A 12,699-nucleotide genomic window follows, 5' to 3' on the forward strand; every position below is an offset into this window, starting at 1 on the left:
CGATTTTATTTCAGAGCACATGGGGATGAAACAGGCCAACTGATGCCATTGTGACATCAGGTGATTGGCAGCTGGGTGGCCCCACCCAGATGCCAAAGGGTACCCTGCGGAGGTATGTGGAGATCAGGATCTGGTCCAGGGCTGGCCCAAGACATTTGGCCACCTGAGGCAAACCACAAAATAGTGACCCCCCTTCCCCAGATTGGGAAGAAGGTATAAGTGAAGATCTACATTGGGAACAAAGTGGGAATTGAATCAACCTTACGTGAAGTTTGAAGTGGGAATCCAAGGCCATTGTGGGGAGAAAAAGGGCCTGCTCTGAATCTCACCAAGTGGGTGCAGACCCCAGGAGTACCTAGAGGGCAGTTCCTGCCATTTGCTCCCTAGGGGTGGGAGGAAACCAGCAGCACCTCCTGTTTCCCAAGAGTTCACTGTAGAGGCAGCATTGTGGGGCTGCCAAAGAGAAGGCAGATCCAGGCTCCAAGGAGTTTGCCACAGCTGTTGCTGCCACTGCAGCAGTGGGCAATTCATTCCTTGGAAGCCAGATCTGCTGTCCCTGTGGCTCCTGCCGCCTGAGGCAACCACCTCACCTTGACTCATGGGTGGGCCGGCCCTGATTGAGTCTGCCAGCCAGATCCAGGTCTCCTCGGACTGAGACCTGGGAGACCACCACTCGGCCATGAAGCTCCCTGGGTGACCTTGGGCCAGTTGTCATCTCTCGGCCTAACCTACCTCACAGGATTGTTGTTGAAGATGCAGTGGGAAGGTGCAGCTCCTGTGAAGAAAGGATGGCTATTGTGGACTTGACACAGTGGGATATACTCCCAGTAAAAGCACAATATCCCACCCAAGTTTGGAAGGAAGCCCATTGCAAACCCACTTGGTGCTGATGACAGAAGAGCAATTATTCAGTTTGCTCTGGGACCCTGGAAGCACACCAGGACTGCGGACTTAACAGTGTTCAGAATCTGTTGTTTAAGAACCTTGGCTTAGCTGATGGGAAGGCCACCTCTGCAACTGCGAGGGATAAAGGTAGGAGAAGGAATTGAAATTCAGCCGAAGTTCTAAGCGGGAGACAGCTGTCTGAGAGCACCTGATAATAACCTGCCCTGCTGATGATGCCTTGTGGCTCCAAACGGCAGTCACAAGGCAGACGAGGAAGAGGAGCGGCCGTTGGCTTGGATAATAAACAAACATGATGGATTGAGGCCTTTGTGCCCTAGGAGAGAGTTTCTGTCAGGGAGTTGCCCTTGTCGTAAAAGGCTCCTTTATTGCGCTTCTCCAAATATAAACAGAACACGTGAGTTCAGTTGAGCTCAGAGGAGAAAAGCTTGGGTTCCCCTTTTGGTTGGCTAGCGGATCTCTTTGCCAGGGGCTTCAAGCTTTGAAATTGGGCCCAGAGGTAAATTGGCAGCCAGTCCAGCTGCTTTGAGACAGATGAAAACAAATGGAAAAAAGGCAAAGCCCTGACCGGAGAAGAATGGCAGATTAAGTTGATGGAATATGCCAAAATGGCAAAAATGGCCGGAAGAATCAGGAATCAGGAAGACCAAAATTTTAATAAGGAATGGGGAAAATTGATAATTCACCTTAAAAACCATAGTAAACAGTTACAATCATTGGTAGAATTGGAATAACACTTGTAGTTCAATGGTGAATTTTGGATATAATGGAGATGTAAAAGATTTGGATTATTATAAAAGATGAAGGAGGAAATGATTAATAATAGGACCCACAAAGGGGAGGAGAGAAGTCCAGCAGATTCCGTGGAATCTTGTTTTTATGTTGTATGTTGGATATGTGATTGTAAAATTCTAATTTGAAAAACCAAATAAATAAATTTATTAAAAAAATTAAAAAGATAGGTGGAAACAAAAGTTGGGTCTGCGTCATACGAGGCCCTTCTTTGTGTGTTTCCTCCTTTAAGGGAGGTTTGGAGGGGTGGGCAATGCAAGAGCCTTTTCAGTGGTGGCCCCTTGCTTGTGGAGTGCTCTCTCCAGGGAGGCGTGTCTGATGGCATCTTTATTTTTAGGCACCTTTACCTGGGATTCTGGGCCTTTAATTTGAAGAGTGGCATTGTGGCCTTTTATCTGCATAGCTGTGTTTTTGTTTAACCTCGCAAGTAGTTTAGTCCTCAAATCTGCTTGCTCAAGACCCCAGCAAGGAGAGAATGAACGGAATTGGGGAGAGGAAGTGCTAAGGTATGATTTAACTCAGTATCCGACACTCCCCTCTAGTTCCTTATTTTGACCTACATTGTGATGCCTAGCTCTCTGGAGCCTCATGACCTAGGGAGGAAAGTCCACCTTCCTTCAGCCTTGCCACCTGGTACGTGATGTTTTACGCATCTGCAACAACCCTCACTCCCACGTCACACCCACAGCTGTTTGTGCTATAAATCCAGCACAAGACCAGCCATAAATCTCCAATGTTGTGCCAGTGTCCAAGCGGGCACGTCCTAGCCACAAAAGCAACCTCAAACAGCTCATTTCATTTTGTTCCTATATAAAGAACTGCCAACCTAGTAGTTCAAAAGCATGCCAGTGCAAGTAGATAAATAGGCAGTTGGTGCTAGAGCGTGGTGCTGATAACACCAAGGTTGCAGGTTCGATCCCCGTAAGGGACAGCTGCAGATTCCTGCATCGCAGAGGGTTGGACTAGATGATCCTCAGGGTCCCTTCTAATTCTACAATTCTTTAATGTCTAAAAAATCTGTGAGCTACAGTTTCCAAAATTCTTTGGTTGGGGAAGGGAGAAATGTGTATTAAATGTAGGGTCCTGCATAATACAGGATTGTCCCGTATTTCAATGTAAAATGCTACATTCTGTATTGATGCAGTTTTGTCCTGTATTTCAGGTCTTCCCTCTCTCCCTCTCTCTCTTTCTCTGAGGCCAGTTAGGGATCCTCTCCAAATGCATGTCTTTGAAAGGGTGTGTGAAAGGTCATGCATTTAAGCTCTGGGTAGCCAAGCACAGACAGATTTGCAGATTCATGTGTGCGTGGGCATGTGCATGTGTGACAAATTCCTGAGGAGGCATCCTGTTAGCTTGCAGTAGATTGCAATGGGTTGTTCTGAAGTCACTTCGCTACATCGCCACTCGGAACGAGTGCTGGCTCATCCTTCTCCCAGAGCTCAGTGGCGATGGAAATAGGGACATTCTGGGTTCAAATCAGAAGCTGGGATGATAGCTTTCATAATTCTGGGACTGTCCCTGCAAAAACAGGATGCTCGGAGGGTATGCTAACTCTGCTTCTTTTCCTTTCCCCAGGTGTGGAGAAGAGGTAGAGTCCTGCACCATTCTCCCTTACCCACGCCTGGTACCGTGTGGCACACGTGACAGCTACATCCTGCCCCCCCACCCCCCGTGACACCAGCCAAACTGGACACATCAGCTTTGGAGCAGGCACAGCCAGGCCGGAGCCTTCCTGATAGTAACCAGCCCGTTTTCCTCCTCAGCGAAGCACCGGCAGCTTCTGCCTCAACCCCGGATGGGCGACGGAAGCAACATGATGCAACCACCCTCACCGGTGGGTACTGCCAGGGGAGCATGCCTGTATTTTGACAGCCAACCTCTCTTCACAGGGAACTCTGGGAATTGCAGCTCTGTAAGGGGAACAGGGGTCTCCTCACAACGCTTAGCGCCCTTAACAAACTACAGAGCCCAGCATTCTTTGAGGGAAGCCATGACTGTTTAAAGTGCTACCAGAGAGTGCTTTTCTTTTCTTTTCTTTTTCAATATGCAGTGGAACCTTGGTTCTCAAATGGCTTAATTGATGAACAAATCAGCTCCCAAACATTAAAAACCCGGACATGTTCCAGTTTTCAAACGTTTTTTGGAAGCTGAACATCCAATGCGGCTTCTGATTGAGTGCAGGAAGCTCCTGCAGCCAATTGGAAGCCATGCCTTGGTTTTCGAACAGTTTTGAGAGTCAAACAGACTCCCGAAATGGATTACATTCGAGAATCAAGGTACCACTGTAAAGTTGTATATGCCCTTTAAAAAAGTACTCAGAATAACTCCTATTTTCCTCAGAAGTAATTGAACTGGAATAGTTTATTTTGCACGCGTTCTTATTCAGCGCAATCTTATGCATGTCTACTCAGAAGTAAGTCTCCTTAGGGGCATTCACGTGAAATGTGTTAAGCCAGTCCTGTTGCATTTTGGGGGGGGAGGGGAATCCTGCTCATTCTTCTCAGTGGGGCTCAGGACATTGCTCTGACGGTACCACCGCAGCCAGAAATATTATCTCACACATTATCTCACGCATAAAGAGGAAGGTCCGTATTATTATCTTTGCATTGCAAGTTCAGGACTAAGGCTGAGATAACAACAACTCGCCTAAAGTTTATGCTCGGGGTGCAATATGAGCTAGGGACTTCCTGGTTCACAGCTTGCCCACTTAAACTCCCCACTATTACACAAGCGCTGTTTGGGAATGGAAGGGCATTGCACTGTCTTCAATTAAGGAAATGAAATGATGCTTTATGGAAATATGACCTTTCTGCCGACAGCAGGGACAGTCCCAAAGTTGGGGTCCTTATCCTATTTGGCCCATGTTCCAACCCAGAAAACCTGGAATCTAACTTGATGTCCACTGGAGAGACGCCTCCCCCCATGGCAATTTCTATCCACTTGTAAATACGATGGAAACTAACTTAGAAAAAAGCCCACCCTAGGCTGCTGCTTTGCCTTTTATAGTAGCTTTATTGACAGCAAGGATGGAGAACCGGAGGCACTCTGGATCCTGCTGGACTTTTGTCCAATGCTGACCGCTGTTCGTGCCAATTAGGGTTCAACAAAACCTGTAGGTTGAACTTGCAACCTCCTCAACCCTGTTTTACAGCACGGAGATTGCGTCATCGCCTTCTGCAGTTTGCAGATCATGACACAGGAGAAGTGGCTGGCTTAAAAGTTTGCAGCTGTCGATGTAATGCACCAGGACGGCGAAACAAGAACTGCAGCAAGCAAGAACTCCAGCTCTTATAAGCCACACCCATTTCATAGAATCATAGAATTGTAGAGTTGGAAGGGACCGTGAGCGTCATCTAGTCCTATGATGCAGCAATCTTTTACAATAATATAATAATAATAATTTATTATTTATACCCCGCCCATCTGGCTGGGTTTCCCCAGCCACCCAGGGCGGCTTCCAACAAAACACTAAAATACAATAACCTATTAAACATTCAAAGCTTCCTTAAACAGGGCTGCCTTTAGATGTCTTCTAAAAGTTTGGTAGTTATTTTTCTCTTTGACATCTGGTGGGAGTGCGTTCCACAGGGTGGGTGCCACTACCGAGAAGACCCTCTGCCTGGTTCCCTGGTAACTTTGCTTCTCGCAGCGAGGGAATCGCCAGAAGGCCCTCGGCGCTGGTCCTCAGAGTCCAGGCAGAATGATGGAGGTGGAGACGCTCCTTCAGGTATACTGGACCGAGGCCGTTTAGGACTTTAAAGGTCAGTACCAACACTTTGAATTGTGCTCGGAAAAGTACTGGGAGCCCATGTAGGTCTTTCAGGACCAGTGTTATATGGTCTTGGCGGCCGCTCCTAGTCACCAGTCTAGCTGCTGCATTCTGGATTAGTTGTAGTTTCCGGGTCACCTTCAAAGGTAGCCCCATGTAGAGCGCATTGCAATAGTCCAAGCGGGAGATAACTAGAGCATGCACCACTCTGGTGAGGCACTCTGTGGGTAGGTAGGGTCTCAGCCTGCGTATCAGATTGAGCTGGTAGACAGCTGCCCTGGACACAGAATTGAACTGCGCCTCCATGGACAGCTGTGAGTCCAGAATGACTCCCAGGCTGCGCACCTGGTCCTTCAGGGGCACAGTTACCCCATTCAGAACCAAGGAGTCCCCAACACCTGCCTGCCTCCTGTCCCCCAAAAACAGTACTTCTGTCTTGTCAGGATTCAACCTCAATCTGTTTTTGCCCAGCATGGGGCTCAAACCCACAACCCTGAATTTAAGAGTCTTGTGCTCTGCCGACTGAGCCATCCCAGCTTTAAAAGGGACTTTAGAGTTGGGTAGGATAGCTTAGGACTGTTTGTAAGGGAGGCAGAATTTAGTGGGTGCAACATTTCCCCTGCACAAAGTTGCAGCGATGGGAAGCCTGTTGAATTTCTACCCATTGTGCAACTGTTAGAGATACAGGAACCTTGCTAGAGTGAAAAGAAAGTTGGCAGAGAATCCCTGCCTGTGGGCATGGGATTCGCCAGAAAACTTTGCTCTGGTTCCAGCAGCTGTGGCCGTTCTCAATCTTTGCCACCTTAAAGAAGCTCTGAACAATTTACTGTAGGAAAGGGAACCCAGATCCTGAGAACAGTCTTCACAAGTACAGGCCTGCAGTTCTCCAGGAGATCAGACTGCGCCACTCCCTGCAAACATAGCTGGTTTGGCTCCAATCACGCCTAAGTTGGCAACTTCTGATTAAAATGAAATCGAACCATCGTGCCTGGGTGGAGCTGATATGGAAAAAAGGATGCCTGTTTGCCATCGGGACTAGTGCTGGCAAGCACAATGGGCTGTGCTGAGTCTGTCTTTCAGTTCAAGCTGCCCTGCTTTCCCCAATGAATCATTCTCCACCGGCTGCCGCCTGTTACAATGAGGCTCCCAGGATACAGGACAACCGTGGACCTTCCTTCCGCGTGGATTTCTAAGGTCTCTGTGTAGCAGGGGAAGGTACATGTTGATGCCAATGAGATGGAAGGCACCAGCTGGCATCTGTGGTGGCTGCTGCACAAGGCAGCCCTCTCTTCCTGCTGCCTCTTGCTAAACCAGTTTTGCAGCTTTTCCGAACGGTTACAAAACCTTGCAGCAGCTGCTTGACTGAAAACAAGGCTGCATTAGTGTTCACACGCAGGAGCAGCAACTCCTCATTCAAACCAACTTCCGTCCCTCTGGAATAGTTGTTACCTGACTCCGGTTCTCTCCCTCTGAAAACCTCCAATTTCTTTCTCGCCGCGTTATCTACCCACATCTGCCCACAAGGAGGCAGCAGTTCTCTTTCAGTAGGAAAGAAAGCATCGGTTTATTGCTGGTTCAAAGAGGCAAAGAAGAAGCAGAGCTGCTCTCTTTGCAATTGCTAGGCTAGAGACTCTCGAAAAAGGGGACGTGTGTGGCCCTTCTGCACACCCTCACGCTCCAGGTTTAGCAATTACAGAAAGTGGGTCGGAATTAGTATTGTGAATTTATTACATTGCAGAAAATTTCCTATACCTTGCTAATTATTCCAGATCTCGAGCAAGTGAGTCAACTCACAAACTGCAAAGGAAGCCAGCCCCCCCACTCACAAACCCCCAAAAGTTCTTTTTAAAAAAAGACCTCCATATTTTTATGGAATGTATGTATGCATTACATTTATATCTCACCTTTCCTTCAAGGAGTTCAAGGTAGTATCTCTCTCCTTTCCCATTTTATCCTCACACAACAACCCTGTGAGGTAGGTTAAGATAAGCACCTGTGACTGGCCCAAGGCCACCCAGGGAGTTGCACAGCTGAGCGGGGATTTGAACCCTGGTCACCCTAATCTGACACGCTAACCATGCCACCACACTGGGCTAGATGATTCTGTATGTTCCGCAGAGCCACGGGTGCCCCATACCTGCAGTATGGATTCCCCTGGTTGGATGGTGTTTCCCAGGTAGAATAGCCAGGTGACGGGGTTGGGTGGGGAAGGTCAGGGTTCCTGCACACCCCTTTATTTCTTGTGTAGAAAGGGGGGGTTAGCAAATCCCCTTATCCTCTCCCCTCCATCCCTGGCTACCCTAATCCCAGGGCTGATATTTTAATGGAGATGTGGGAGCAATCGCTTTGGGAAGTAGCAGATTCTGTGGGGCCCTGTCTCATTCCTGCTCCTGATCTGCCTCTCTTTGTACTGGTGAGATGATCCAAAACAGGGGTGCATGTGGGAAACCTCACTTTGGGTGTGTAAACGCTTAAAGCTGGCACTGGGGCCACAGATGCTGGTTCTATCTCTGGCAGTGGGGAACCTGTGGCTCTAGCTTGTATCTTGACTACCATCAGGCCTGTGACTGTTGGGATCGGGGAGTCCAGCAGCATCTTGGAGAACCAAAGGTTCTCCAGGGCTGATCTATCAGACTGGAGCTGATGGGAGTCAGAAACACCTGAACTGCACTGGGTTGGCAAAGCCTCAAGACCAAAGACCCCTTTTCTGTCCTTCCCAACCCTTTTTGGCCAAAGCCATATGTCAGAGCTGCCCGAGGTCCCAGCTCACAAAGGACCAACGCCACTTCGTTGTTAAATACGAAAGTCTTTATTGAAGTTCAGTTTCACTTCCAGAGCCGCAGCGTGCAGCTCTACGTCTCAACTTTTAGACCGCTGATGCTCCATCTGAGTCTCCTCCCCCCAGACACCAGTTTAAGACTCTAGCCTTACTCCACCTCTTCCTCTGTTCTTTCCGCCTCTGGTTCCGCCTGTCCGTTGGGGTCTCGCCCTTTCTAGACTCTTCTGACGCTGAATCCCCTGAGCCTTCCCCCTCCCTCCGGCGGGCTTTAGGAGCTGGTTCCCCATCCGGGCTCCTGCTGTCCCCCGCGCCTGTACATTTGAACTTGGCGCGCGCACCCAGCCAGCAACTCTCCTCCTGACCGTTTCACTGCTGCTGTCACTGCTTCCCCCTTTGGGGAGGCTAGCTGCAACTGACCTCCCCTCCGTTGGAGGCGTGGTCAGCCCTGACTCACCTTCTCTCCCCGCTGGAGGAGACGCTGGCCCTGACACATGTGACTCTTCCCCCCCACTACGCTCTGGTGGGGAAACTGGTCCTGATCCCCCACTGCTGCTTTGGGGTTCCCCTCTGGCTCCTTGTTTCTGGTGCGTCCCCCCTGGGACCCCCCCTTGCCCTGACCATCGGCGCCCCCTTCTGGGAATCTTCTGATTCGCTGGAGAAGCTCATGGAATCTCTCGGGCCACTGTCATACTCCCCTACGCTGCCCTCGGATTCTTCCCCTTCGCTCTCCATTTCCTCTCTCCCCTGTGCTCCTGCTCCTGAGCCCCTGACACCATAATATTTCTTTACTCTTCCCCACAGAGCTCTGCAGTAGCACCAATGTCCCCGAGGTTGAAATCATCAGCCTGCTGGGAGAGCAGCTACCCCTGTACCAACTCCGGGCAGACACTGTGTTTGGGTATGATCATGGCGACTGGATTCACACGCCGCTCATCGCTCTGGAAGCTGCCAGCAGCCTCACGCCACAGCAGACTGAGGAGACCCTGGAGTATTTCTGTAAGTGACCCCCAGGGGAACTGGGGTGCTAGGGGGCGTACGCACACCGTGGGATAATGTGAACACAGTACCGGATGCAGGAGACTTTTCGGGGTACTGTACGCATGATGTCACCCTCTCCATGTCAACCCTGTCCCACACTGTTTATCAATCTAAGGCTCATTCTGCTGGAATGGCTATAATTTGCCTGGTGCTGAGAATGCCCTCCTCAAGTGCTCACTGCCTGCATATGTATGCAGAGAGTGCTTTCTCAAGTCACTTCCTGGTAGGGCAGACCTACTGGCGCTGCAGGGATGTGCCACTCTCCCTCGCCATGTTTAACTCATGTAGGAATCCAATAGGCAAAAGAGGAAGCAGGATGGTAAATGCAAAATACAGACATGGTATAGATATGAAGGTCTGTGTATACGTGCATTGAGGGGATAGGAATAGAGAATACGGTTGCACACTAGTCTGAAAACACACCTCCCCGTTTGTACAGACAACTCTTGAGAGCCTTTGTAGTGCAGTGGTCAGAGGGTTGGACTAGGACAAACTAAGGCCCAGGGGCCAGATCCGGCCCAATCGCCTTCTAAATCTGGCCCGTGGACGGTCCAGGAATCAGCGTGCTTTTACATGAGTAGAATGTGTGCTTTTATTTAAAATGCATCTCCGGGTTATTTGTGGGGCACAGGAATTCTTTCATTTCCCCCCCAAAATATAGTCTGGGCCCCCCCACAAGGTCTGAGGGACAGTGGACCGGCCCCCTGCTGAAAAAGTTTGCTGACCCCTGGACTAGGATCTGGGTAGGCCAGACTTCAAATCCCCACTCAGCTCAAAATTTGGAGAGATGGGCATTTCAAAAGATGGCTGCATTTTGGTTTGCATATTCTTCTGGTAAAATGTGAATTTGGTTGGTTGGCCTTTAAATGTGAACTGAATCAAATTTCTCCCTAAGCCCTAGACACTTTTCAGTCTGGGTTTGGCACTGAAATGGCCTTGCTCCCTCTGGTTGATTACCTTTACTGGGAGGGTGTGACCTTGTTGATTCTCCTTGATCCCTCTGTGGCTTTGGGTACCATTGACCCATGGCATCATCCTGGATCCGATCTGCTGGCTTCTGCATATTTTCCACAGGCTTCCAGCTTGTTTCCAGGGCTTTTCAACATCTCTGTGTGTGCAGGGAGCTGTCATCCAGGCACATGGAGTTGAGTGTTGGCAGTATGAAGATGATACCCAATCCTATCTCTCAATTCCACCTGGGTTAGGAAAGGCCATTCAGATGCAGGACCAGTGTATCAAGCCACTAATGGGGGCCAAATAACTGAGACTGAATCCCAGTGGCTCCCGGGTTCAGGAGTTGGGTAAGCAGCCTTTTGTGGATAGAGCTGTACTTCTCCTGAAGAGCAGGTGTGCGGCTTGGGGTGGGGTGGGGAACCCCTTTTCAGCCTGAGGGCCACATACCCTCATGGACAATCTTTTGGAGGCCACATGCTAAAGGTGGGGGGGACCAGAGACAAGACTGGGCATGGCCAGATGAAAAAAAACGAGTACAGCAACAGCTGTGCCTCTTAGCTTTGTACAGCAGGTGACATCCCAGCTATGAACAACTGAGAGGTTTCTCCCTCTACTTGCCAGCCCCTGCTTTGAGATCTGCAGGAGAGGCACTGCTTGTGGTTCCACCAGTGGGAGCGATCCATAGGGTGGTGGCACATGCCAGGGCCTTCTCTGTGGTGGCCCCTATATGTGGAACTCCCTCCCTGGGGAATTTTGCTTCTTCCCTCTCCCTGATGGCTTTTCAATGTCAATTAAAAGCATTGCAGTTTATTTAAGCCTCTGGCACGTAGTTTGAGGAATGCGAGTCTACCCAGGTCTGACTGCTAGATATTGTGCTTATGTTTATATGCAGTGGATTCTGCTATAGGTTTTTAACTAATGCTTTATAGTTTTGTTGTGATGGCTGCTTAGGGGTGGGTGGGATAACTTTGTGGGTGGCTCTGAGTTTTCGCGGGAGGAAAGGTGAAAACAAGGAAGCCCAACAAATGAATGGATATTCACTAGCATATGCCTGGTTAATTCCTTTGGCTGGCCTCTGGTTGGTGATTCTGAGAAGAGAACTCTGGGCTAAAATGGTGGTCCAGAAGGAGCTGTTCTTATGTCCTTGCCTAGGAAACTCGTTCTGAGGTGGAAGCGCCCCCTCCAGCTCAAATGAAGGCCAGCTGGACAGCTCTGCTGGTGGCCCTAAATCAGTATCCACCCTACTTACCCTCTGGACAAGGTCACTGAGAGCTAATCGTGTCTTAACAAGGTTGGCCGGGGAGATTTCCGGACTCCTAGAACATCCCTGCTATTTCTGAGCTGCGGCATCTTCTTACTATCAGCTATTAAATACACACACCCCACCACCCTCCTGCTGCTCTGCCCTTCCCGATTCCACAAGGGACTAGGAAATTGCATTAAAGGGTGGGGGAGAGTGCGCTCTGAAGGACAATGAACAAGCAGCCCCCCCTTCCCAGCTGTCTAAAGCACCCTCCCCATTCAACAAAGGTGGCCTGCCTTCCTATAAATGGAATTCCAGATAAGCATATAACGGTAGGTGGGGTTTAGCAATGTGTGCCTGGACTGTGCCACTGTGCTCACATAGAATCATAGAATTGTAGACCTGGAAGGGACCTCAAGGGTCATCTAGCCCAGCCCCCCACAATGCAGGAATCTCATTCAATCATGTGAGCAGACTGAAGTGGCACAACCCAGGCAGGGATACACACGGGACTCTGCTATACAGCTGCAAATAGAACGTTTTAAGTGTGTTTAAAGTGCATTATACAAATCTGACACTAGATGGTCGATGGTGAGCTAATGGCAAATTCAATACAAATTTTAAAACTTTTTTATTAAAAAAAAGCATTTCCACAGCAGGGTTGTTTTTTGTTTTTTGTTTGCATATATCTAGATTCAGCCACCACCCCCAGTCCATGCACACAATAAAATAGTGTGTCAGGGAAAAGGCTAGAACACTCTGCTACGTTACTGTGTGCGAGGACTTTTTTGTATTAGAGGGTTTGTTCGGAGGATACTTTTTTTGCTTTCGCTATGACATGACCTCCTACTGGCAGTCTGAAGTAGTACAGCTCAGACACAGACTGCTAGCTGGTGCGTTTTATATTGTAAACCGCCCTGAGACCTGTGGGTACAGGACGGTGTTCAAATAAAGAAGGAGGGGGAGGATGAGGATGAGGAAGAGGAAGAGGAAGAGGAAGAGGAAGAGGAAGAGGAAGAGGAAGAGGAGCAACGGCTTAAATTGGCATTAGCTTCCCATGTATGACCCATTGTCTAGAATCAGTACAGTGGTACCTCGGGTTACATACGCTTCAGGTTACACACGCTTCAGGTTACAGACTCTGCTAACCCAGAAATAGTGCTTCAGGTTAAGAACTTTGCTTCAGGATGAGAACAGAAATCATGCTCCAGTGGCGCGGCG

The 12,699-nt window shown here is 49.2% G+C and overlaps 1 protein-coding gene across 4 annotated transcripts in view; it reads left to right on the top strand.

Moving 5' to 3' along the window:
- LOC310747751 (trafficking kinesin-binding protein 1-like) overlaps positions 1-12,699 on the top strand; it is a 50,232-nt gene that overhangs the window by 1,648 nt on the left and 35,885 nt on the right. For 2 of the 4 annotated variants that reach the window (XM_083582782.1, XM_083582780.1), the window contains exons 2-3: positions 3,271-3,529; positions 9,045-9,239. The gene's annotated coding sequence lies outside the window, so the exon portion shown is untranslated. Of the gene's footprint in view, positions 1-95; positions 333-3,037; positions 3,530-9,044; positions 9,240-12,699 lie in introns of those variants that run through there. The other 2 variants (XM_083582781.1, XM_083582779.1) reach the window with 2 other exon arrangements.

This window comes from Podarcis filfolensis (genome assembly GCF_964270895.1).
Source record: "Podarcis filfolensis genome assembly, chromosome: 13".
NCBI lineage: Eukaryota > Metazoa > Chordata > Lepidosauria > Squamata > Lacertidae > Podarcis > Podarcis filfolensis.